This window comes from Triturus cristatus, chromosome 4_1, assembly GCF_964204655.1.
Source record: "Triturus cristatus chromosome 4_1, aTriCri1.1, whole genome shotgun sequence".
NCBI lineage: Eukaryota > Metazoa > Chordata > Amphibia > Caudata > Salamandridae > Triturus > Triturus cristatus.
In genome coordinates this window covers 971,693,237-971,719,482 of record NC_140585.1, presented here as the reverse complement: position 1 = coordinate 971,719,482, position 26,246 = coordinate 971,693,237, and the positions used below count along the sequence as shown (strand labels likewise).

The window sequence follows — 26,246 nt, the reverse complement described above, 5'->3', positions numbered from 1 at the left end:
AGTGGAGACCCACCCACCTTCAGAGGCAAGGAGTAGAGGTTGGGTACATCAAAGAATATTGTTTGCAGAGGAGTAGGAGGCTTACAGGAGGTCATTTTGGAATCAGACACCTGACAGGTTTCCGGAGGAGAACAGGCCGCAACCAGGTGATGGTCAGGACCCAGGGGGTACTGTCAGGCTACCACAATGGCCTTTTGGGTTGAACCAAAAGGAAACAATCAAGGGGAGAGCCTGTGGCCCGGAAGAAGTAGTGGACAGGTACTGGATCACCTTGCAAGGAAGGGTGAAGACTTTCACCCAGGATATCAATCCATTCATGGGCGGGAAGCAGACACTTGCCCTGAGGGAAATTAATAGTTACACCGGAAGTGAATGGTAACCTGGCGGGCTGGAAGAAGACTCTTGCCAGGAAAAGAAAAGTTTGGTTATGGCAGAAGTGAAAGGTCACCTGGCTGGGTTCGAAGCAGCGCTTACCCGGAAGGAAATGTAATGTGTGGTTGCACCGTAAGTGAAAGGTCACCCTGTTGGGCTGGAAGCAGATGCTTGCCCGAAAGGAAAGGTATGGGTATGAAGGCAATGGAGGGCCATCCAGCTGGGCTGAAAGAAGACTCTTGCCCAGAACAGGAGGAAATGGTTACACCCAAGGTGATAGGTCACCTGGGCTGACTGGTCGGGTCTGAATGTAGGGCACAGTGCTTGTAGCTATGGTAAGGCAGGCACAGGCTTGTTGGATAAAGAAAGAAATGGTGGTTGATGGATTACTTGCAGGTTAAAAACTGCCTATTAAACTGCAGCCTCAATTCTTTCATAAACATGAAATTGTGTGGTCTGAGTTCGTGGGATCCGGGAGGGCGACCAGGTCGAGGGTGCCACCACTAGGTTTCTAACGCAAAGCAAACCTCTGGTTTTGCGCTCTGTAAATTTGCTTGCTTGCCCAGATAAAGTCACCGACCCCGCCTGGACCTGAGGCAAAGAAATCTAAACAGCAGAATCAGCACAGCCTGACCAGCCGCAAGCTAGCTTCCAGTGGTGAATTCCATAGTGTGTCATCTCAGAGACCTAGACATGAACTCCTTGACTGGGGCCAACCATCACTAAATCATATGAACTTCAGTCTGCCTGTAGAATTAGAGAACAGAGTATTCATGCAAGCATTTAGAGTCTCCCAGCTAAGAGTTCAATTCTTTATTGCATGTTAGCCCTAACGTTACAGAAACATCAGGGAGACCCTGGCAGCTAGGACTTTATCCTCCCTCCAACTGGCCCAATCTACCAGCTTCCTCTGTAGGCCACACACTAACATTATATGCTATTATTCACTCTCAACTTTGCTGACACCAACCCTTCTTGGAACTGCCATGCTGCTGCTGCCCCAATTACTGCCGGGTACCAGAAACGTATGTGGTAACAAAAGGACCTGCATGGCTACACTAGGCTGTTATCACCCTACTGATCAGATTTTACTACCAGGTTGACTTATCTACCTTAGGTAATGAGCTCACTGATCCATGCCCAATCCATACTACACGACTACTGCCAACACCGGCTAAAGTAAGACAGTACGACACAGTTAGTTTTAGAGATACCACAGCGACCATGTGCGGATCCTAACAACCAATGAGCACTTTGATCACAGTAGTGCTTTAGAATTTCTGAGGTACTGACAATTCTCCAATCCCAAGTCACTTTACACATTAAGAGTAACCCCCGCCCAACTCCAAGACAACTCTCAGAATATGTTCATCGATGGTATTGGTTGTGTTGAGATTGATTAAGGACATTGGGTTGAATTAGATAGAGGACAAATGGCCATCTTACTGCTCCATTAAAGGGAAACCGTAATTGTAGCGAGCGATTCCTTCTCTCAATCAGGGTTGTTCAACATTGGTGTCAGGTGAATCTGTGTGGGAGGACACGATTGAAAGGAGATACTTGTTATCATGGTGACCGGTAGGCAATAAATAGACAAAGTAGATTTTTCATAGTATGGTGGGACGAAAATCTTGATTTTATTAAAGACACAGAGGTTAAGATTATGCAAATCTCCTTTTATTGCCTGCTCACAGCAGCAACAATAAAAAGAATGTAGAACTTTAAAATATTCCCTCAAAGTATATAGTTCAGCAACATGCAGCCCTCTTCCTCCTTCCAGCACTGCGAACAATATAAATCCAAACACATAACTAAACTCCAATGGTGAATGCTCCCCAAAAGTTATTCCACAAAATATTATCGAAACAGTTTTTAGTCTGAAAGAAAATAGAAATAACATGCATTTACTCCATCAGGATGGGTATTTGTGCAGTGGGATAATCTTAGCCTCTGTGTCTTTAATAAAATCCAGATTTTCTGCCCACCAGGCTGTGAAAAATCTACATTTTATGTCAGGACACAGAGACTAACATTATGCAAGTTTAAAGTGCTGTTAACACATTATCAATTGCATTTGTAAAAGGTCTAAAATAGCAAATTTTAAACAATGTTTCATTGGACCAATCTACAGCTCTTAGGATGTCTTGCAAGCCACCCCCAGGACAAAAGCGTTTGATGCTGATGCTCCCGTAAGGGAATGCGCCACAAATCTAGTGACGTCTATATCAGCCTCTCTCATTACCTCTTTCACCCATCTTGCCAAAGTGGGAGGAGACACAGCCCTACGAGGCCATCTGTGTGAAATCAACAATTGCAGAACACCTTTCTCAAACCTTCTGTTCTCTTCTCATACTCTTTCAGACAATTAACCTTGCAAAGCCTCTCAAAACTGAAAGTAAGGGTAGAAAATGGTGGTAGACAACATCTTGGTTCTCCTCTTAATATAAAAACTCACTCCCTCGGCCTGGTAGGCCTTGCTGGTGACATCCAGAGCCATTATGCCTGAAGACCACCTAAATGACACCAGACAGAGTAAAACCGTCAGTTTGTAAGAAATATGTTTTAACGACAATCTAGAGTTGTCACCCAAATTCGCTAAAATCTGTAAAACATCTCTAACATCTCTAACATGTCACATGGAGGTGTACTTTGCTGTAGGTGGGTTTAGAACTCGCATGCTATGCATGAATTTTTAAGTCAATAAGTTCTGGCCACAGATATGCCATCTGCCAAACAGTGCCTGGTTTCTATAGCTGACCTATAGACAATTACTGTTCTGCAGGACAAACCTGAACCAAACAACTCTGTTAATTAATCACATGAACTAAATCCGGTGGAACTGGTTCGTAATTCCATCAAACACATCAACAGACCCATTTGTTCCAAGCCAGTAGGGGTGGCTCCTACGTTAAGGTGGAGGAGAGTCACCCACTGCTCTCACAGCAGGAAAAATAAAATGATAATAACTTAGTTAATATAATTTTATTTTTCGGAGCTATGGGGCTGGGTCAGGGCGGAGCAGGGCTGGTGCCACAGGGGAAGGAGTGCTTCATGCACTTAAGTGAGCATGAGGGTTTAGCCAGCCGTCTTGGGCCGGCCAAACATGTGCACTTAGCATGTTCTCCACCTGGCTGTAATACACAGCCTGGGTGGAGAAAATGTCCAGGCTACCTGTCCCAGTCTGAGCGCCGAATCAGGGTGATCAGACCAATCTCAACGCTGCATTGCAGCTTTGTGATTGGCTTAGGGGAGCCTGTGTGCTTCCTGGACTTGTCAGCAAAGCAGCGATGGAGGAGAGATGGAGGCGGCCGTGAGGAGGTAAGTGTTTTTAAATAATTGTTTCTTCCCCCCACCCCGTTCCCTGTCAGTCATCACTGCAAGCCAGTCAATATGCTCTCCTTGTTCTAGATGCCCACGACTCTGATATGAACTTGAAAGCTTCTGCTGAAAGCCCTGGAATTTCCCATTGTCTCCTGAAATCCTCCTAGCCATCAGAGGGATCAGACCTTGTTCCATCTCTACCTGAAGGGAGCAGCCGCTCAACCTCTTCCTCAGACTGCACCGGGACGCGGAGTCACCTCCTGGTGATGCGTCACCGATACCCCAATCACAAGCAAGAAGACTGAACCGAGAGCAGCCGCTCGATCGATCCTGTGGACTTCCGAGTCTGTAACGCGGCAAACACCTCCTGGTGTGCGTTACAGCTGGCAGTCCCTGTGTCTCTGGTCGGGCTGGGAGTTACGACTCCAACCAGCAAAAGCGCCACTGCGCTTGGACTCAGCCGAGTCAAAAAGCGAAGCTCAATGGTTGACCGGTAGAGCTTCCGGGTCCTTCACAGGTGACGATGGGGCAAGACACGGCCCAGGGAGTAACGACTCGACCTACCTCCGTTCTTGCCTTACTGGAGCACCACTCCGGAACACTGCTCTTCACGAAGCAGGTACGTCGGTGTAAACACAATATCCGACAGCCTTGTACCTCCCGGTTCCTCCCTTTATAGGGCGTGTTTTCCTTGAGTTATGTAACAGCTCTCCTGTTTACATAAGGGCGTGTTTCCCTTGAGTTATGTAACAGCTCTCCTGTTTACATAAGGGCGTGTTTCCCTTGGGTTATGTAACAGCTCTCCTGTTTACATAAGGGCGTGTTTCCCTTGAGTTATGTAACAGCTCTCCTGTTTACATAAGGGCATGTTTCCCTTGAGTTATGTAACAGCTCTCCTGTTTACATAACCTCTCAACCGCTAAGCATCCTGGGAGATGTAGTCCGTTTTCGCTGGTTACCGTTTTCCTCCCCTCGTATGACAGGAATTCTTGACAAGGTTCAAGGCAGAGCCCTGGACCCCGGCCTCCGACAAACGACCCAACAACACCTTGTGGTGGACCGTATCAAAGGCCGCTGACAAGTCCAGCATGATAAGAATGGCTGAACCTCCTTGGTCGACAGCCTCACGGACCTCTTCCGTTGCTTTTATCAATGCTGATTCTGTGCTGTGCCAAGCACGGAACCCATACAGTGAGCAGTCCAGTATGTTGTTTATCTCCAGGAACAGGCGTGTTCATGGCCTTTTCCATGATTTTGGCCGGTAGGGGAAGGCGGGAGATAGGCGGGAGATAGGCCTATAGTTGTTGGGATCATTTGGATCTAGATTGTTTTTTTTTATAAGAGGTAAGATTGATGCTGTTTTCCAGGATACGGGGTAATGGCTTGTCCCCATTATCAGGTTAAGTAAAGGGGTGAGGGTATTGGTGATAACCTCCAGAGACATTTTTATTATTGTGGCCGGACATGGATCCTTAGGGGAGCCAGATCTACATCCCATCAGCAGGTTGGCAACCTCATGGTTAGCCAGTGGGGTGAAGTTGATAAATGTGGGGGCATTGTTGGTTACCGTAATCCCAGGACCTCCATCACTGGGTACTCCCAGTTGATTGTTAAAGAAGGAAAAAATTACATCCACTTTTTTAAAAAAGAATGAAGCTAGGGTGTTGCAGAATTCAGGATGGGCTTGGAGGGGGTCATGAGCTTAGTTACGGTTCTAAAAAGTTCCTTTGCTGAGGATTTAGCTCCGATGATCTTTTCGAAAAAGTAAGCCCTTTTTTCTTCCTCCAGAGTTTTTTTATAGGCTGTGAGGCAGGATCTGTAATGTTCCCTATTTGTCAAATTGTACCCATTTCTCCACATGCGCTCCAATCTTTTATACTCTGATTTAAGCTCCTGAAGGTTATGTGAAAACCAAGGTGCGGAAGGTAGCATGCGTCTGGGGGAGCACCATTTGACCGGGGCCAATTTGTGACAGGCATTATTGATCCAGTCCTCATAGGCTGCTGTTGCTTCCTCTATGTTAGAGGACAGATAAGGGACTGAGTCGGTCAAGGCTTTATCAAAGTTAGACGAGTTAATGTTTTTCCACGACCGGATGGCTATCTTTTCCCTGGGCTTAGAGTGAGATAGTGTAGTGGGGGACAGAACATTTACAAAAATAATGGCGGCATGATCAGTCCAGGGTAGTGGCAGGATGTCCAAGATGGAAAGTCTAGAAGAATTTGTAAAGATTCCATCTAAGGTGTGGCCAGCCTTGTGGGTGGGGCCAACTACCTGCTGCAAGAGGTCCCCATCACCCATGATTTCTGACAGCCTAGCCATGTCAGGATCGGTGGAGTCCTCTAGGTGAAAATTAAAATCACCTAACATAGTAAAGGATTTAGCACAAAAACCCTCCTCCAGCAATGAACCGACTGATTCCAGGAAACCACCTTTGGGGCATGGGGGTCGGTAGATGAGCATCGCCTTAAATGTGTCTTGTGGGGCATAACGCACAATGACTGACAGGGCCTCACAAGTACTGTTGGAGGCCGCCTCAAATGCGGGAGTTAAACGCTTGTGATAGATGACGGCCAGCCCCCATCCTTTCCTTAGAGGTCTATCTAGCTTGTGACAAAGAAACTCTGGGGGGGTAGGCTTTAACAATATCCGGCCCAGAGGCGCTGTCTGTCCAGGCCTCAGTAATAAAGGCCATCTTAATGTTGTGTTCCTCTATTAACAGGGAACTTCGGCGCTGTGTTTAACTTAAGATCTCGCATTTAAAAGTAGGCATTTGAATTCAGGTTCAATCCTTGGTGTCCCTGCTCCCGCTTTGCCATAGGAAAGGGGTTTACATGGAAACGCCAGGATAGGAGGAAGAGAAAAAGAACAATTGACACAGTGTTTAGGCATGACCTCTGGTGCAATACATGGTGAGAATCTGGGGCAACATAATTTTCCCCTTAATGGGTTAAGTTTCCATAAGGTGTCTCTGGAGTACCTCAGAGAGTCTGGCAACGAGGGATCAGGGTTCCTAGCCCTGAGCCTGGGCCCGCGGTCGCGTCAGCATCCGTTTAAATACCTGGCCCTGCAACTAGTCCGCTAACCCCACAATGGCTGCCGCTCACCACCTTCCGCCGCCGTACCTAACCGGCAAGCGTCAGCTGGCTTCTGCTTCAGACACTGGGGCGGGTCAAGTCTAAACAGAGGTGAGTTCTTAGGGCATTAGGTATTAAGTATAAAAGTATTTTAAAATCAAAAGTAGCAAATTCCCATTTGCAAACTGCACAATGTAAAAAGCACAACGATTTAAAAGAATTAAAATCTGCTTCACCTCTCACACAGCACCTCGGTCACACGCTCCTGGAGGGTATTGAACACAACCCTTCCAGGCAAACATAGGATCAACAATGCCCATCTTTAATCCTGAGGCCTTGGATGCCTCTTCTGATGTTCCTTTTTCTTCTGACTTCGATGTATTTGTGGTCAGAGTCAAATTCAGAGGAATAAGAGAGGTCGAACTCAGGTTGAAAAGCCTCATCACTAACAATACATAAGCATTTGGGCCTTTTCCTTGCCCATCTGCAATGCCAGAAGCTCTGAGTCCATCACCGACTCTCTCCGCTGTCAAATCTTCCCTTGTCACTGCCATTTACTCTGCTTTTTTAGTAGAATTGTTGCCTGAAGCTCTTTTTCTTTGGGTCTTACCTAACCATCCAGAGCATTAGGGCAAGTCAGTAGTATTATAACCCTTCTCTTTCCTGGAGAACACCTCTAACTTCCTATTGATGGTGTCATCTAGTGACGCCATCAATTAACCATCTCTCCAATACCCTTCAGTTCTGTCATCTAGCTGTTCCTCAGACATTCTGTAACACTAGAAAATGTATTGTATTAGGAATAATAGGGCTAAACTAGCTAAGACAATAAAGCAAGGGTTAAATTAAGCCAGCCTAATTAACCAAATGATAAGAGGTAATTAAAGGGGAAGATGTCCAAGAAAAAAACTATAGTGCTGTATGTGGGGATTACAACTGCCAACAGTCGCTGTCACCATCATTAGATCATGCCCAACGTTTAGAAATTGTGGCACCGATTGTGTGGCATTATGCTTTTCCCATACACTTAAAATGGCAGCTGATGCGCACACCAAGTGTGACACCGGCTACTAGAGTGCTTTCCTTCAATGTCTTCCTGAAAAGGAAGCATAATCCCTAATCGGTGCAGATAAGCGCGGCACCGAAGAAACAAGCATTTGCAAAGCCAATAGGTCTCGCTTTTGGGACCTTATAAGTATTTAGTTATGCAGCACAATATCCTATAACTGTTGCATGGCTAAACACTTAGAAGATCCCAAAGGCGAGACCTATTGGCTATGCCAATGCTTGTTCACCAAGACAACAACTACCAAGAAACGGTCTCCAAAGTTCCCCATGTGGTCAGTGTACCACACATGGTTATTTCATATAGCGCTGATTTATGCCAACCCGATGCAATTCTAAATTGTGCTCTTAACGAGAATTACTCGCATGGAAATAAAATAACCAAAGATCACGCGCTGGGTCAGAAGGAGGTACAAAGCGGAAGGCGGATGGGTGATCGGGGTCTCTCAGTGAGAACGCTGTACATTCACTAGAAGTACACCACTGAGGCATGCTGAACACGCCTAGTGCGCACTTTAGCACGCAGTACACGCAAATCACTGTACAAACAGATTCATATATAGTGTTCCTGGCCATTCCATGCTGTAGATATTTTTTAAAAGAAGTCCACACATCAGCACATATGCGATTACACATGTTCCAAAATCATAGCGCAATTTTTTTCAAACAAGTATAAAACAACCAGAGCCACTTGGAAATGTTAATATAAATTCAAATTCGCGCACATGTCGTCCGTTCACGAACACAGAAGTGGACCTGTAACCCGCACACGAGCAATAAACAGTTTAAGCCGTGAATGGGAACACATTAAACCCATGACTCTAAGAGGGCAGAGACAACTGATCAGTAGTCCAGATGCGGTGAGCTATCAGGACCGGAAGTAAACCCGCAGAACAACAAGAGCGCCTTTCGGGAACGAACCCCCAACACAACATAACCCGGGCGGCTCCACTCGCCCGTGTTGACGAGGCTCAAGACAGCGGAGTCCGATGGTCTGGCATCGCCAAAGGCGTCCCAGAAAACGTTAGAAGGAAGGAAGGCGACCCCTTAAAGCAAGCATTTCCTATGAAGTAAATTAGCATCACAATAGAAAATATGCAGAACTTTTGAACACAATCCTCGTAGATGTACAAGAGATCAGTGACTCAGTCACCAGGTCTCATGACAAGTTATATATTTGCAACATGTTGTTTCTGGGATTTTGTGCGAGCCGCCTACAGTTCTGCTTTATAATCTAAAGGACAGCAGAGCAAAAAAGGTCAAATAAAGTTGATGGCAAGTGTGGGGGTCCTCATGGGAGCATCAAAGAGAGAAGAGCAAGGCGGGAGAGCAGGGGCGAGGTAAAGGGCAGAGAAGAACAAGCCCGGGAGTTGTGGAAGACGCGCGGCCGCGAGTCGCACTCTGTGGTGGGGGAGGAACGTTGAAGCGCGCGCTAGGGATAGACAGCTCCTCGTGCTATAAGTAAAAAAAGCAGGAAGTGGGATAAGGGAGGGGGTGGCAAATGGTGTGCACTTTCGCGGCCGCTTTGATGTTCTCAGTGTCCGCGCGGCTCACTGAGAACATCAAAGCGGCCGCGAAATGATCACGCAGGCTGCCAAATGGTGCGCGTGCCCGGCGCACATGCACTTTAGTTGGCGACCTGAAAGCACTAGTTTGTACTTCCAAATCCCCCGTTTACAAAAGCTCTCGCGAGAGCAGCGCTAAAGCGCTGGCTCAGGCGAGACCTAAAAAGAAGTCGAACAAACTAGCCGAAAACAGTGCGGATGCCTGCTAAGAAGGGTGCTGCACCGGAGAGAGCGAAACAAAATCGGGACAGTCGGTACAGCCACATGCCAAATTGCGCATCGCACCGAAGCCCTGGTGAAATGCCCTTATGGCTGTAATGGGACATGTGGCTACCTAGGAAAAAGCCGGCTCATCCTTTGCAGGCTGTAAGCTGCTGAGTCAGGTGCGAGAATCGCACGAATGCGCAAGCTCAGGCTGCATTGTTCAAAACTCTAATTAACCGCCTCTCTCATGCAAGAACAAGGGATAAAGGAGGTAAGAAGGGGCGTCAAGCATCCCCACAGCGTAAGCTCAAGTCTCAAATACAAAGGATTTAGGGGGAATATTAGTGAGAGGAAAAGGTAAAGAAATTAGCGATAAATAAAGAAGCAGCCACCAAAGTGAACAAATATGAAAGCAGTATTGGCACACAGCAATTAACAAGTCTAAATATGCCCCTCCAACACCAGGGCTCACTCAAACATGTGTGCATAGCGAAATCCCCCTTATTAATAAATGAAAAAAGCAGTGTACTTACCTTGTGAGCAGCAAGAACTAAACAAGGAAGATGGCTGCATTTTGTTGGACTATATACTTTATTGGAATGTTTTACAGACCTGCGAAGTACCACGCATCAGGTGTTAGACTAACACATTTTAAAGTAGTGGTCCACATCACCACATTAAAAATGCATTGTCACTCATTTAAGTGCCTGATCACCTGTGTGCGCTGAGCCTGAATGCAGACTATAGTATCGTCCTATCTTGGGCTCTTGAGCTCAACTGGCTGCATTAGCCGCAGCTGAAACCCCAGCCGGCTGGCTGCCTGAACCTTCTGAGACTGACTCTTTGTAATATGGCAGGCCTGCAGAACTTTGTGCGTATCTGGGGGTTGGCACATGAGTGTTGCGATTTTCTGGCAGTGTGAACAGGTGCCACCTGCAGTAAGTGTGACCTCTTTCCTTTGGCTGCTTGGGTTTTGCCCCACTGAGTGCACTTCTCTCTGAGGCTCTCACATGTCCTGTCGGTCCCCAGGTTGTGTAAGGTTCTGCATGGACACACTGTGTGTTGGGGAGGAGCCATGTCCGGTCGGCGCATGCTGTGGCAGAATTTTCACTGTCCTGCCCACCAGCCGGACCCCCAGGCACCCAGGAATGAATTGCTGTTGTGCCACACTCCCTGCATGGCCTGAGTTAACCTGGAGGAAGCCACCTGCTCATCTGCTCCTGACCTCGCCCTGTGCTGTTGCTGTACTGGACAGCCCCTCGCCCTTCTGTCCCCGGCCGCCGGATAGCTGAAGTGAAGCAGCAGCATGCGCAGCAGGTACAGCAGTCTGGAGAAGGACTACTCTAAAAAACGAGGAAATCTGCTATACAGCTGGCACTTCCCTGCGGCACCCACATGGCAATGGCCCCCAAGCCCTTGAGGTGAGTGATGGAGTACAGTGGAGTTCACAGTTGTAGCTGCTGGCCCATTTCACTTTAAATACACCCCAGATGCTACTGACAACACAGTGTAGCAGTGTTTTCTTGCAAGATACATAGCAAAGCCAAGTTTTCAAAAAGTCATTGCTTATAGTCAGTCTCTGACATATGCTTGAAATATCAGATGATTTCCCAAAAAAAGAAAGGTGCAGGTTTATTGAATATGAGTTAAGTAAACACTACACTGACATTTCATTCCTACTTTACAGTATTAGGGATCTCAGCTTGGATTGCCTCCCCCGTGCAAGGCATGTATATTATCTGCAGTTTCCTGACAGCCTCTTTCCCCATTTGTGTGTGCTATTTATTGTCTGTTTGTTTCTATACTATAATTATTTTTAAATCCTTCCCTTTTTCAAGGTTCTGTGGGTATATTATGTTCTCTCTTCTAGGCTGTCACTTAGAAAGGGGTGTGGGCGGAAACACAAACCTCAGCGCCACCAGTTGCTGTTTGTTTGCTTTTTGACTGAATTTTGTACTTCTTGTATTCCCTTCCTCACATTAATGTTTTATTTGGAACCAATGCTTCCTGAAAAAATTATTATACACTTTCATTGACTGTATTTATTTTATTTCCCTACTCCCTTTCTTGGCCAAGATCCTAGAGGCTCATGTTGCCAAGTGCCTATCCAATTTTATTGAACATTCGGAATTCCCAGAGCCGCGTCAAGCAGGCTTTCGGCCTGCTCACTCCACTGAGACAGTAATCCTTGCCGTGCTGGACGCCTTGTGAGCAAATGCAGACAAGGGTGTCCCTCAGGCCTTGGTGCTTCTGGATCTGTTGGCCGCGGTTGACGCGGTCGATCATAAAATCTTGATTGACCGTGTCAAACAGGCCGACATACGGGGCCCTGCCCTCAACTGGATCAAGTCCTTCCTTGTAGGTCGAACCCAAGCAGTACGTCTTGTCCCTTTCACTGCCCCAAAGATCGCCACCACGTGTGGGGTCCCACAAGGCTCATCTTTATCTCCACACCTGTTTAATCTTTACCTCCTGCCCTTGATTCACTCCTTAAGAAACAGGAAGGTAACAACTTTCAACTACGCTGATGATCTTCAGCTCGTCTTCACTATTGACAACTCCCCGGAGTCCCTGATTTCCAGGCCACCATGCTTCACATCCAGCATTGGATGGACCTCAATCACCTTAAACTCAATCCGGGTAAGACCGAACTAGTCTTGCCAGGGAATGGCCAGATCTTCTGGGGCCCACACTACTGGCCAACCGAACTGGGACCTCCCCCCACCCCTTTTCCTTCTGTGTAAAGCCTTGGGGTTACCATAAATGCTGATCTCTCGCTCAGAGGTCAAGTAGGGGCAGTGGTATCTACCTGTTTCTTCCAACTGCGCAAAATCAGGAAGATTACCCACCTGCTTACACACTCCGCCCTCATACAGGTAGTGATTGCCCTGGTACTTTCTCATCTCGACTTCTCCAACTCTATTTACCTCAGCCTGCCACTGTTCTTGCTTAAACGTCTCCAGATGGTGCAGAACCAGGCTGCGAGACTAATTCACAAACAACCAAGATGGTAACCTGCCAGACCCTTGTTAGCTAAACTTCACGGGCTCCCTATTGCCCAACGCGCAGCTTTCAAGACAGGGTGCCTAATCTTTATGGCCCTGAACTGTCGTAGCCTGAAATTCATCAGCTGTATGAAATCAAGGCATGTTCCTTCCCGCAACCTGCGGTCAGCCCACCTCCAGCTACTGACTACCCCTGCCTTTAAGCTCAAACGCCAGGGAGGGTGTAGGTTCTCCTTTCTTGCCCCTAAACTCTGGAACTCTCTACTACTTGTGATCAGGTCCTGTGACAACTTGCTGGGGTTCAGAAAAATGCTCAAGACTTGGCTGTTCGAGCAAGCCCATGCGTAATCTGTCTCCGCTTGAATTTGCCCAAAGTAAGTGCCATGAAACCTCTCGGTGACCGTGCGCTATAGAAATTCCTGCTAACATAACATATGCTAACTTTTGATAGAACTGTGCTTCAAGCTAAAGTACATCCGGCCACTTTTCAGTCCATTTAAGAAATCCAGGAAATTTGACAAATCATTGGTCTGCAGAGCATTACAAAGCTCCTGTAACTAAAGCCACTATCGAACAAGCTGTAATTGTCTGTATTTTCTGACCACTACCATTTTTAGATTGAGAGTAAGCGGATGACCTCTTGTATACTTTAGTATACTTCTCTTGTGGGCTTGAAGCCATCCTCCTGCTTTTGATTTGTTTGTTTCAGTGGCCTTTAAAAATCCTTGCTTGCTAGTGGTCAGTCACGCTTCTTTGTCCCCCCTTTTCTCTTTTATTCCTCAAAGGAGCAGGGACTAACTACGGTGTCAGTACTCTATGTAGTCTTCGTTTCCTGCTTGTGCTTCGCTAAGCTTCCCTTTTCATTTCAGAGCATTCTTGCTCTGAGCTTAGCTTTGCTGCAATGCTGTTTCTGTAAACAGGGCTGTAAAGCATGCTGTTATATTGGTCACATTTACAATGCCTTGCCCAACTTGTGTTTTATTTCTATTCCTCCTCCTAACTCAGGCCAACTGCTGTACTCGGGTCACTCTCCGTGCAGCCGACTCTGCCCTCCAAACCTTCCTGGGCTCGATCACTTCCGTGCAGTCAACCTGCTGTGCTGAAGGTCCCATGCCCTCTGCTTAGTTTTTTGTTTAACTTTCCATCCTTGTTTGTTTTAGGCATCCTGCCACCACCTCCCACACGTCATTCTATTTTGGCCCTTCCACCTTATAAATTGAAACAAACATTTTGTTAAACTGAGACAGGGTTGGTACGGGTGCTGGCCACTGAAGGATTGCAGGGGTACACCACGCATACTCAAACATTTCCTCATCTGGCTATTGCTCTCTGTCACAAAGTGAAGGATTCACACTTTGAAGCAAGCGAGAGGGACGACGAGGGCGATCAATTCCCTCCTTACATTACCCCTCTCCTTTATTTTCAGCCCCTCCGTTAACCTTCCACTTTCCGGAGGACCGAATCCTTTCATGAAGGAAACGGCTCCTTTAAGGACGAGAACTTCCTCGGTTCTTCTTCTAGAGATGTCATGGAATCTTGAGAACGAATGGGATTCTTACCTCACGGGAGTTCCCTTTGAAAGACGGGAGGTAGGAGCAATCCGGCATTGTTGTACTGAACAAGGAAGAAGAGACTCCAGGGGATGAACACTAAAGTAGAGAGACAGCCGAACAGGACACTGATCGAAATTCTCCCTCTGAAGGACTCCAACCAGATGACTCGCTGTGTCCCGCCTCGTTGAGGGAAGGAATCTCCTCTCCGGATCAGCGCCAGAAGCCGCAGAGAACCAACGGTGTCCCTAGCTGTCCTGCCACGTTCCTGGAGGAGTGTGGCTCTCCCAGGTACGTGCTCGCCTATGGGGGTTTATAGGGAGGAGGGAGGAAAGCACAACCAAGAGCTAAATCGGGAGAAGGGAAGAAGAAAACTCTATTAATAGCTGACTGTATCAAGTCATCACTGGTGAAGGTAAATGAGTTTGGGTGAGATTCTTTTCCCCCCACTCCTGATTCCCTTAATAGTGTTGAAAGCCAAAAGGTCTAAGCACTTACCTGTCTCTATATTGTTTCCGAGGGACGTGTACCGTTGGGCCCCAACAGAAGAGGAACTTCAAGCTTTTCTAGAAGAAGCAAAAAAGATGTATACTTCAGTTTAGAAACTACACAATTCTCTACCATGAAATAAAATAGCAAGAGACAAAGCAAAATACTCTCTGCCTTTTGTCATCCCGTAAAGTGTTTACATGTGGTGGAGAATGCGGGCAGCCCTCAATTAGATTGGAATTATGTAGAATCTAATACAACAACAAATAAAAGGGCAGGAGAAGCTAGAATAGGCCCTGGAAAGGCAAATGATGTCCATCCAAGCCGACTGCGACTTGTTCAAAGATTCCATGTCGCAACAAGTTGAGTGTATACATAAAATGGCATAGCCAATAGTTCTCGCTTTTGGGACCTTATAAGTGTTTAGCCATGCAACAGTTAATGTTGTTGCACCAAGGATATTGTGCTGCATAACTAAATACTTATAAGGTCCCGAAAGTGACACATATTGCCTATGCCAATACAGATATCCGCAGGAGAGACTACTGCTCTTTGCTAGTGTCAAGTGACAAGCGTGTGGGTGGATAAACATTTCTTGCAGCAGGCAACGTGTGAGATCAACCAAGGTTTTGTGTTGCTAAACGCATCTTTGCATTATTCCAGAAGTGGTGCACGCCAAGGGAAATACAGTGTTTGATTGCGTAGCCTCTTCTTCATCCTGCTAATACCGGTGCCAGGATGTCTACAGGACTCAACTTGGGGAAGCAGTTGCAAAGTCCTTCCTGGCAAAGTGTGAACAACGGTTTTATGTCATGCTTTTGCATCGAAGTTATGTCCTGGCTCCTAAGACACAACTACATCAACAAACTATTAATCAATTACAAAGCAACTTGACATAGCGTGAATGAGCTAAGAGGTTAGTGCAGGAGGCAGTGAGAACAATCAAAGTAGGTGGCGGAAATGGGTGCCATTGAGTAGGAGAGGGTAGCCTCACCCGTTCAGCCGACAAAACGTGCACACATCACAAATCTGTTGCACTCCATCTTTCTTGTCTAAATTGTACTACCCACGTCACATTTCAGCTGCCAGAGTAGCGTCAAAAACTGTAATAAAAGTGCTTCATGCTGCTGGCAGAGTTTGCACAGGCTGTAGTGCTTTCCCAGGAACCTCCAGCAGTAGGGAGCGTAGACACAGAGAAACAAGCCGTCAGAACGTGGGTGAGGAAAAAATGAAAAGCTTGCAAAATTTAAAAAGATGATATTGATCGGGGGAAGGCCAGTTAGTAAATTAAAACAATTGCTACCCAGGCATTGTTCAACAACGCTGGCAATTTCACAAAACACTACCCTGCGCTAAATACCAAACCACCCTCAAGGCATTCAGCAAAGCTGTTGTTTCGCTTTTTTCAGAAGATATTAGCACTCTGAAATAGACATCTAAAAGCAATATACAGCAAAACACATGAGAGTAACCAATACCAAACTTCCTTCAAACTATTTCAGCTGAACTCGTTTGTGTGCAATCTTGAAATGATGGTTCTGCTTAACTTTCAAAGTGATTAATCAAAGTCACACAAAAACAACCATCCATTAATGTGTGTTTCGAATTTCCTCTGCGCACGCACGCCAGAAAAGATGACCTTTTGCTAGCGATAAATAAGACCGCATTTTTAAGCAGAGTTTAGGTTTCCATTTAGGAACAATTATTCTTCAATTGTTGTCTTTCACAATTGAAGTACCTTCTGATCGCGCTACTGAATTACACATAGCAGACTCATCTTTTCCTCTCACGCGACTCTCTGGGCCATCGCTAGTATCAGTGAAATAAACATTTCCCACTCCACAAAGACAGAGCAAGAGTGAGTCTCCATTAATCGCCCGTGCTCTTCCTATGCAATATGTGTACCTCAGATGCAATCTATCAGCCGCACTTACACTGAGCATCAGTTCAGCATCGTAATAACATACAAAAGTGTAAGGTCTAATCAGCAAAATGCACGGAACAGACGCCATAGTAATGTTCCAGCCTTAAAGCACATTTCTTACCATGCTGCCGACCCAGATTGGGTTGTCTTCCTACCAAGTGTAAAAGCAGGAACTGGGATAAGGGAGGGGGTGGCAAATGGTGTGCACTTTTGCGGCCGCTTTGATGTTCTCAGTGGCCGCGCGGCTAACTGAGAACATCAAAGCGGCCGCGAAATGATCACGCAGGCTGCCAAATGGTGCGCGCGCCCGGCGCACATGCACTGTAGTTGGCGGCCTGAAAGCACTGGTTTGCACTTCTAAATCCCCCTTTTACAAAAGCTCTCGCGAGAGCAGCGCTAAAGCGCTGGCTCAGGCGAGACCTAATGACTTAAGACACATGAAAATAGCAATGAAGAGGTAATGGCCCTCATATACTTAGAGCAATATTTAGAGGCCCTACTGTTTCCAACTCAATGTTCACTACGACAATACATTCATCCTAACGTGGACGTCGATTTGGCCACAACCTGCTCTGAGCCCATCCCAAGTCTTGCCCTTGGGAAACTGATAGGCCTCATAGTTCCATTACTGGGACTGCAAAACCAGAAAAGAAAACCCCTAAGCCTACACCGGAACCGATAATAACCAGGAGCATTAAGACCGAAAGCTTTCCCTCCAGGGGACTTCAATATTTAAATTGTAGGGGGCCGGGGACATTTTGCCCAATTTTGCCTCCACAAGAAAACCTTGGAAGAACCAATGGACATCAGCTATCTCTGTAGATCCATTTTATACACAAAAGGGTTAGGATCATGCTTCTACGTAAGTCTCTTGGTGAATGAAAAGGGGGTCACAGCTCTACTGGATTCAGGGTGTCGTCAGTCATTCATCCAAGCAGGGTCGGTAGAAGAGTCCCAGATTACTCCCAGAGATCAAGTATATATACGCTGTGTCCACGGCAATGTCAAATAATACCCTTTGGCAGTGGTTCCCATTAAAACTCTTCCCTAGTCAAAGTAGGAGTCTTGAAGAACCTACCAGAGGAATTCATTTTGGGATAGATAATCCAGAATTTGTCAGAATATTTATGGACAATATAAAATCCCAAAAGACCGCGCCAGTAGTCCACCCAAACCTCCTTTCTCAGGACCCAGGGTCACCCGATGAGAACTTTTGTTATACCCAAGCCAATGACCCCTCACTCCAGAGAGCATGGCAACAGGCTAAGAAAACTGACCCTCTTCCCAAAGACACCTATCCCCACTTTCAGATTAAAAACGGCCACATTAATAGGATAGGAAAAAAAGATGACTCATCCCAGATGATAGTACCCTTGAGTTTTCGTGAACAGGTGTTGTTCTTTGCCCACTCACATCTCTTCATGGGACATAGTGGGGCAGAAAAATACACACAAAACATTGTGAAACATTTCTATTGGCCAGGCATCTTTGTCAACATTGCTAAATATTGCCAAGAGTGTGATGTCTGTCAAAAGAAAAATCTGTACAGACCCCCATCAGTTCCCCTACAGCCTCTTCCCATCATCTGAAAGCCCTTTGAAAGAATGGCTATGGATTTCATAGGCCCTCTTCCCAAGTCAAAAAGGGAAACCTGTATGCCTTAGTCGTGGTTGATTATTCAACTAGATATCCTAAACCTTTTCCCTTACGAGCTCCTACTACGGCCAGCATAGCTGACAAGCTCATAGAACTCTTTTCTAGAGTAGGATTCCCCAGGGAGATTCTAACAGACCAGGGTACCCCTTTTGTGTCACGTCTTATGGGGCAGGTCTGTAAAACATTAAATCTCTCACATATAAAAACCTCCGTATACCACTCGCAAACGGGTGGCTTATGTGAGAGATATAACGCGACTCTTAAGCTAACGCTTACAAAAGTGAAGTGAAGGGAAGATCTGGGACCTACTCTTGCCCCTCGCCATCTTTGTCATTCGAAGTCAGGTGCAAAGCAGTCTGGGTTGTTCCTCCTTTGAACTTCTCTATAGTAGACAACCCAGAAGTTTGCTCGAGATGACAAGGGAGGCATGGGAACAAGAAACACCAGAAGAGACCCAAACTCTCTTAGAATTCACTCAGGGACTGAAAACCTGCATACGGAAATTGCGTCAGTTAGCCCATTCTGACCTAGAGTGAGCACAGGTAAAACAAAAGACGTTTTACAACAGAGGAAAAAATAGATGCAGCTACAAGTCAATGACTGGGTGTCAGTCCTCCTACCCTCCTCCCTCACCAAAGTAAGGTCAGAATGGAAAGGACCATTTAAAGTAATACAGAGAATCAGTCGTGACCTATTGAATCCAGATGTCTGCTAAGAAGATCCAAACCTACCACATTAACATCATAAAGAAATGGTTATGGCCCCTTCCTAAAAACACTAACCTAATCCTCCCTGGTCCCAACCCAGATTATTCTACTCTGAATCAGCTTGGTGTAAACAATGCTCTCAGTGTAGAAGAAGAATCATCTCTTCAAGAACTGCACCCCCTTTCCTCCATATTCTCTGACCTCCCGGGTAGAACAACCTCGGTGGAACATGCCATTGTCACCCCTACAGATAAAGTAATAAACAAAAACGCTCTTACCGGATACCGGCTGCTAGGAGAGAGGCCATTTCCACCCAGGTAGACAACATGTTAAAAATGGGGGTCACAAAACCTTCACAAAGTAACTGGTCCTCTCCTATTGTACTAGTCCCAAAGCCAGTCGGCTCTATTCCCTTATGTATTGACTTTAGGGCCACCAATTTCATATCCAAGTTTGATTCCTACTCACTGCCCAGAATCGATGAATTAATCAAGAAATTAGGGGAAGCCCAATACATCTCAACCCTAGACCTCACAATAGGTTATTGGCATGTACCACTTAGAGTCGAAGACCAGGAAAAAACGCCTTTGCCACTCCTAATGGCTTATATGAATTCACAGTACTTCTGTTTACACGAAGCCCGGCCACTTTTGAAAGGCTAATGAATAAGGTACTCCACAGTCAGCAATCATATTCTTCAGCTTATTTACATGACATTGTGTTATTCAGCCCCTCTTGGGACCAACATCTTACCCATTGTCATGAAGTTTTTCAGGCCCTAAAAATGGCTGGACAGCACAGCAACGCAAAGAAATCCAGAATGGGCTTCAACAAAGTCAAGTATCTCGGATACCTTCTAGGAAATGGTATTATAGAACCCCAACAAGAGAAAATTAAGGCTATCCTTTAAATTACAAATTTTATTGAGATATTCTTATAAACAAAGGCAGACAAAACAGAAGCGACAACAAAATGCTGGAATCGCAAGTTACATGGAAAACAAGTAAGTAAGCAACATACTTTGGATCTGATTATGATATACGGGTTCTATAGGAACATGAGATAAGCAAAATCTCAAGCTCAACTTCACAACACAATAAAGGAGAAAAACTAAAGAAATAAAAGATAGTAAAGAAAATGGAATAATAAGAGGAACCCCCTGTCGTTCACCAACAGAGTATTATATCAGCCAAGTAGAAAAGAAGGTGTGCTGGAGAGTATAACACCTTTTTTTAATCAATGGTCGTACAGCAGAATGAATACAAGTTCACACATAAATTGGATTACATATTTGGCACATAGAGGAAAGCAAATACTGCTGGGGGTGGGGTGACCTGCTGTCCATGTCTGAGCACTGACACCAACCGAAGTCCGAGTAAGGGTACTTCTACCTCCAGTATGGGATTATGGGGGTTTGGTCGTGGCGTAATAGTTGTCCAGGGACTCCAAGACTCCAAGACGTTGTTGATCTGTGGTTTCCAGGGAGAGTTCTGTCTGCTCCTCTTAGAAAGGTAATCCAGTTCAGCCAAGCACAGAAGGAGGTAGCAGCCGTGTTCTTCCAGTTGGCCAATATCGACTAACATGCCGAGGTCAGTAGTATGTCCACAAGAAGTCTATTGTTCTGTGAATGAATCTGGGGATCTAGAAAACCCTGAATTAGGGAGAGGAAGTCTTTTTTAAGTCAGATCCCGCAGAGAGAGTGAATAAAGTAAAAAACGCTATCCCAGAAAGGGGAGACCGACCTGCAGAGAAAGTGTAGGTGGCAAAGCTCACCGTTAGCTGCAATACAATTCCAACAAGTTGGGTTACTTCTAAGAGTCATTTTATGGAGCTGAGCCGGTATCCAAAATGCCCTATGGAGGTGCCAGTACTTTGTTTGGGCGAGGAAGGGAGTGATCATATGGAATACGATGGACTTCCAAATTAACTGCCAGTTGTCGGGTGGATGGATCCACGGCTATCACAATTTTTTAAGACTTCCCCTGTGATGGATGTGTTTTTTGGCTTTAAGATGTGATAGAGTTTGGAGGACTGGTGACTTGACTTATTGAGGGAGAGCATTGTCTTAATGATGGAAGGATCTTTGTCAGGTCAACTGATCTTAGACAAACTGACTTTGAACTTGAGAAAGTCATAAACATTTATATCTAGTAGATTGTATTGTTGTTTGGGAACTCTGAAGGAAATAGGTGCTTCTGGGGTGCCTAGTTGCTTTAAGAAGTGGATGCCTTTTGAGGCCTATGATTCCCAGAAAATAGTTTTCCCCTGGATTTTGATCTTTGGGTTGTGCCATCATGTTTGAGTGATCAAGAGGGATATCTAAGATTTTAACCTCTTGCGTGCCCCGCCCTTTCCCCGCCCTGTGCCGGGCTTTCTATTAGCGGGCGGGGTTCATGACGAGATGGTCTCGTCATGGGCACAGCGCAACCGCGGCCCATGACGAGACCATCTCGTCATGGGCACTGAAGGGGTTAACGATTCTTCTCAGTGCTCTTTTAGTGTTAAAAATTATGTTACCAGACGATGTGGGTATTCTATTACCTGTTAAAAATGAGATAGGGTGAAGTACGCCTAAGATTTCTTTTTCAGTTAAGAACCAGGAGGGAGTGTAATCAAGAGGCTGGGAAAACCACATGGAGCCTTGTCTAGCAAGGAAGGCGGATTGATATTTTTTTAAGTCAGCCAGGTTCACACCACCAAGGTGAACGGGTAAGCATTGTTTTTTAGAGCGATCCTAGATCGTTTATTTTGTCAAATGAATTTTGATAATAGCTTGTCCAGTTTGTGATAAAAATCATCAGATATTACAAGGGGTAGCATACTGATAAGATAATTAACTATTGGGGTGACCATCATTTTGATGGTCTCAATGCAGCTCCACCATGTGAGATATTTAAGAATCCAGTCCTCCAGCAGTGTTTCGACTTTTTTCAGTGTTAGTTTTTCATTATGGCGGAGCGATTCTCATAAATCTGTATTGATTTCTAGGCTGAGGTATTTAATGAAGTGGCGTTGCCAGGTTAAACCTGTAGATTTATTGGTTTAAATCTTTTTATTGATTTGAAAGAACAGAAATAACAATAGCCACCACCTACATCCACTGGCCACTGGGGAGCAATAAACAATATTTAACTCAAACAGAAAGAAAGGACAGAGAAGAAAAGAGAGATATGCCTACATATTTTTTTGGGGAGCTGTGTCTCGGCGATATATATTGTAGCCACAGGAGGGGCATCTGGTCATGTGTGTGTTTAGTCATCCTTGGAGGGAGGTGCTTTAGTGAGTCGTAATACCCGGAGATATCTCAGGAAATGTAAGCCCCGCAAACTCTGTAGATAAGAATTTTATGGGGGTTCCCCAGGTTTTGCCGAATTTGGGGAATGTGTGTGTGAGGCTCGCCATGATCTTTTCCATACCCAACGGCTTCCATATCATGTGCAGCCAGTCTAGTCAGGTCGGAACCTCCTCAGTTCCCCATCTGGCCAACAACACCTGCTTGGCAGTGCCCAGTGCTAGGGTAATCGCTCTCCCTTGGCAGGATTTAAGAGGATTTGTAAGGGCATTGGGGAGTCCTAGCAGTGTGTAGCTGGGGAATCTAGGTATGTCCCTATGGTATAGGGTATCTAAGTCCTGTAGGATTGAGTCCCAGTATGTGTGTATCTTCGGGCAATGCCAGAGAATATGTGAGAGGGTGCCCGGCATTATGCACCTGCGCCAACATAGACCATCCCCTCCCGGTTTCCACCTTGCAACCTTTAGCGGGGTGTAATACCAGTAGTGTGCTATTTTTAAGAACATTTCCTTGCCCGCGATGCTGTAAGAGGAGGCTCTAGCTCTATGTATGATATTGTGCCACTCTCTAGGGGAGAATTCACGCTTGAGTTCAGACTCCCATCGGCGCTGCGCAGGATATTTAATGCTCTGTCTAGGAGTATACAGGAAAGTATATATATCCGACAGCAGGCACCTATCGGAGGTCCGAGTTATATACCACAACTCGAACTTGGTTAGCGGGCAGCTAGCGTGGGGGTACAACTGTGCCTGGGTCACCCAGTGGTGAAGAACAAGGTATTGCAGGTACGTATTTTGGGGGACTCCATTACTAAATTCCATTACTCCCTTTTCATCAAAAAGATCTCCAATTCTTTTGCAGTTGGCCTCTTGTCAGTGGAGGTAGCCTGTTCTTGCTGGAGGGAATTCTGGGTTGCCTATAAAAGGAATCAGAGGCGATATAGAGGTTGAGAAGCCACACGACTCCTGCACTCTATCCCATACTCCAAGGGTGGTTCTCAGGACCGGAGACACATAGACTCCAAGTGGTCGGTGCCGCTTAGGCAGCCATGGCACTTTTGAAACATGCATGCTCGCCATCGATGCGATCAATAAAGCACCAGTGCTTCTCTGACTCCAAATTTTACTACTCAATCACGTACCGCAGTTGTGCCACCTGGAAGTATCACTCCAGGTATGGTACGCAGAGCCCTCCATTCTCCTGTCTCTGGTATGTCAGGTGTCGAGCCATCTGTTCTTTCTTCCCTCCCCATATGTAGCCCCAGATGAGATGCTGCAGCTGTGCCACCAGCCGAGGTGGGGGCGGAAGTGGGAGTATCTGCATTACGTATAGAATACGGGGCAAGATGGTAATTTTGATGGCCGCCAATCTATCCAGCACGACACTGTGTGCCTTTTCCAATTTAAGAGTTCCACCCTGATCTAAGCTAAAAGTGTTGAATAATTCACCTGCACTGTCTTGTGGAGCGTGGGGAATATCTGCAGACCTAGTTATGGGACGCCTTTGGAAGCACACGTAAATGGGAACTGTGTTGCTAGTTGCTCAGTTTTAGGGTGGGTCAAGCTAAGGGCCTGCATTTTGTGGATGTTAACTTTAAAGCCCGATGCCCGACTGAAGGTTTCAATTTCGCCGAATGAGGGGGGTGTTAGAAATGGGATCTCTTGTTGGCTAAGGCTTGCGCCAAAGCCAGGCTGAGACCACCACTCTAGTCAGGGCCAGGGAGTTACACGCCGAAGATAACCCCTGCTCACCCCCTTGGTAGCTTGGCACGAGCAGTCAGGCTTATCCCGGAGTCAATGTGTAAAGCGTTTGCGCAACACACACACACAGCGGCAACACACTAGGCACACCACATAAGGAACTCCACACAAGGTTATATCATAAATAGCCTTTGTACTATCATAAAACACATTAGATGATAATCACACAATATACACTGTGCCAACTGGCACTGGGCAATATTTACAGGGGATTATATACACATAACAGGGCCACATGGACCACTGTCAGAATCATCACCTAGTAGAAATAGTGAAAGTAAGATTTATCATAAACGTAGAACACAAACAGTAATTGTAGCACAAATAGTAAATGTAGAGAACAACCAGTAACTACTGGTGAAATTAGGAACTTGGCATGAGATCATGCAACGTAAAACAGAGGATGGATAAATCACCTTGCGCATTAATCACATTAGGCATAAAACTACATTAGCATCACACATTATGCACCAACCTCATACGTAAAAGCACATTAGGCAAGAATCATGGTGAATAAACACATTAGGTACTGACCCCAGGCCAAGTGGCCTTCCAAAGAGGCTAAAATGCCCTATATGCAGCAATGTCAGGGCCTCGCTACAAATGCAGCAACCACAGAAAAGTGCACAACGCACTGGCCTAAACGTAGCAGCTGCCCACTACTTGCTGGGCAGCTGTGCAGGCAAACATGTGGGCACTAGCACTCCTGCGCCCTTAGTTCCCCCTGGGACGGGAAAAAACAAATGTGCCAACGTTGCAGCTGCCCACTGCCAAACAGAGCAGCCGGGAATACTGCGTGGACACCCCTGGTGTCCTTAGTGCAACTGCATGGGGGGCGGGCACTGACAATGTGCCCCGTCACACCCTACAACCCAAAAAGGTAAACACTGAGCCCCACTCACCGGGCTCTCTGGACTCTTAGTGGTAATCTCGGGCACTGGCAATGTCCCCCGATAGGCCCCCTTCCTGCTGGGACCTCTCTGGAGCTCTGGCGGCACCACGATGCGTGTGGGGCAGCCCCTCCTCACTGGGCTGCTTGGGACGCTCCTCCGGCCTCTCTGGCAGACGCTGGGTCGGACCGCACGCGGGGCTCCCTCCGATACACGGGGCCCGGCCTTTCTATGCGCAGACCTCTTCTTTGGCTGCGCGGCATCTGGGCGGCTGTCAGAGGGGGGTAGGCTCCCACCTGACTTCTCGGTGTGCACGGGGTTTCCTCGACACCACGGGTGCCCCTTTCGGCCAGCAACACCTCCGCCTCACTTCCGGCCCCGCCCTGTCCCAACACCGGGCACCTGACTTCCTGTTTCGTGCTCCATGGCACCCGGGTCGTGGCGGTGATTCTTCTTTGCAGGCAATACAGGATAGGCTCCCGCCTCAATGGAAAAAATGCGGGGTAGGCTCCCGCTGAAACGAGGACAACTGCGGCGTGGGCACCCGCGTTCCTGAGCATAAAAGGCGGGGTGGGCACCCGCGATAATCCCAAACACGGGGTGGGCACCCGTTTTCAAGGTACCGATGCGGGGTGGGCTCCCGCTCGGTTTTTAGCATAAATTAGCGGGGTAGGCACCCGCTCGTAAATGAAATGCCAACGGCGGCAATAATGCGGGGTGGGCTCCCGCTTTCCCCACGCCAAGTAGGGGGGGAATCCCACACGAGGCAGCTACGTGCTGCAGGCCACCAGCAGTTCTCCTGGGCAGAGATATAGCGCTCACAAGGACAAAAGTCAAGCGCTCTGTAAAAATAAGTAAAGCGCTCTTCAAAATGCAAAGTAAAGTGCTCCCAGGTGCTGTAGTCCAAAGTCCAGGGAAAGCCCTTCAGGAGTAAGGGGGCAAAGGCTGGGCCCAGGCAGGCCAGCTCACAGGGTCCTCCAGCAGGGAGGCAGTACCTAGTGGCGGTTCCTCCTGGAGCCCAGCAGCAGCAGGCTTCCCCCCCCCCCAAGTCAGGAACAGCACAACAGAACATTTTCATGACGTCACAGCCCCTATATTGATATTACAAAATCCCTTTGTGTCACGGCACAGGGCTTGGGGATACCAGTCAGAACTGGTTTAGGGGGGATTTGGAGCACTTTGTTTTGCCCAGCTCCTCTCCTCTTTGTCAGGTGGGGGCTCAGTGATCAGACGCACCACAGGGGGCGGAGCTAGCATTGTGGAGGGAAAGCACAGCCCTATTCAGGTCCCAGGTGCAACTCCTCCTTCCCATCTGCATGCACATCTCTCTATTCATCACTGGGCTCACCCTGTCTCCTGGAGCCACCCA

At 46.8% G+C, this 26,246-nt stretch overlaps 1 long non-coding RNA gene across 1 annotated transcript in view; it reads right to left on the bottom strand.

The window, feature by feature from the left end:
* Nucleotides 1–25,178, bottom strand: part of LOC146855910 (uncharacterized) — a 39,731-nt gene extending 14,553 nt beyond the window's left edge. Inside the window, exons 1-3 of the long non-coding RNA XR_014980885.1 lie at nt 24,890–25,178; nt 14,658–14,725; nt 14,169–14,506 (exon numbers count right to left, since the gene is read on the bottom strand). This is a non-coding gene — a long non-coding RNA (uncharacterized LOC146855910). The remainder of the gene's footprint in view (nt 1–14,168; nt 14,507–14,657; nt 14,726–24,889) is intronic.
* Between the last annotated feature and the right edge of the window lie 1,068 nt (nt 25,179–26,246).